Below are 1,178 nucleotides of genomic sequence, written 5' to 3'. Positions count from 1 at the left end.
CAGCCAGTCCCCCCAGCCTGTGCCAGCTCTTGCCATCATCCAGCGCAGAGCATTGCAGGGAGCACTTGGGTTTTCACACGGCGTCGAGCACTTAGGTTTTTGCAGAATCAGAGCCTCCAGAATATGATGTGTTACCCTGTGCTCTGCAGACGTTTCACGCCTGTCTCATTACTTACCAACAGCCAAGTGACGAGCAGTCCCTGAGCATCCCACGGTACAACAGTGCTGCTGAAGCTGCTGAGGCCAGGGGTTGCGCTGGAGAGCCTTTCTGCAGGACGGTCGTCACCAGAGGGAGCTCAAAGCGAGTTTTTAGCGTCTGCTCCCAGGGCTGCTGGGGCTTGGCAGGGGGAGATGCGGTAACTGATGGCGAGAGCCTTTCCGGATGCTCTCTGCCCAAAAGAAATAAAATCCTTAAGGTGAATGCTGAGAATAGGGAACATTTCTGAGCACCAGACTAAACAGAAAGTTTTGCCTTCAAACACTTATATATAAATACATAAATAGCTAGTACAGGCAGTGGTAGCAAGTAACAGGAACATAGAATCATAGAATATCTGGAGTTGGAAGGATCCACAAAGATCATTGAAGTCCAATTCCTGTCCCACTCCTGACACTTCAAGAATCCTGAGAGTGTTGTCTACCCATTTCTTGAACTCTGTCCAGCTTGGTGCTGTGACCACTTTACTGGGGAGCCTGTTCCAGTGCCAACCACCCACTGGGTGAAGAACCATTTTCCTGACATCCAACCTAGACCTCCTCAGACAGCTTCAGGCCATTCCCTCAGGTCCTGTCACTAGGCACCGCAGAGAAGAGATCAGTGCCTGCCCCTCCACTTCCCCTTGTGAGGAACCTGTAGACAGAATTGTGGTCTCCCCTCAGCCTCCTCTTCTCCAGGCTGAACAGACCAAGTGACCTCAGCCACTCCTCATATGGCTTCTCCTCCGGGACCTTCACCATCTTTGTTGCCCTCCTTTGAACACTGTCTAGTAGTTTAATGTCTTTTTTATATTATGGCACCCAAAACTGCACATGGGACTTGAGATGAGGCCACCCCAGTGCAGAGCAGAGCGGGACAATCCCCTCCCTTGCCCAGCTGGCGATGCTGTGCCTGATGCCTCCCAGGACAGGGTTGGCCCTCCTGGCTGCCAGGGCACTGCTGACTCAGATTCACCTTGCCA

General features: G+C 52.3%; 1 protein-coding gene across 1 annotated transcript in view; it reads right to left on the bottom strand.

Annotated features, from left to right (window-relative positions):
* Window positions 1-284, bottom strand: part of LOC103613595 (phosphatidylinositol 3,4,5-trisphosphate 3-phosphatase TPTE2) — a 22,162-nt gene extending 21,878 nt beyond the window's left edge. Inside the window, exon 1 of the mRNA XM_017731279.1 lies at window positions 177-284. The gene's annotated coding sequence lies outside the window, so the exon portion shown is untranslated. The remainder of the gene's footprint in view (window positions 1-176) is intronic.
* Between the last annotated feature and the right edge of the window lie 894 nt (window positions 285-1,178).

This window comes from Corvus brachyrhynchos, unplaced genomic scaffold (assembly GCF_000691975.1).
Source record: "Corvus brachyrhynchos isolate BGI_N302 unplaced genomic scaffold, ASM69197v1 scaffold103, whole genome shotgun sequence".
Taxonomy (NCBI): Eukaryota; Metazoa; Chordata; class Aves; order Passeriformes; family Corvidae; genus Corvus; species Corvus brachyrhynchos.
Note: the sequence above shows the minus strand (reverse complement) of the source record. Positions and strands in the feature narration are given on the sequence as shown.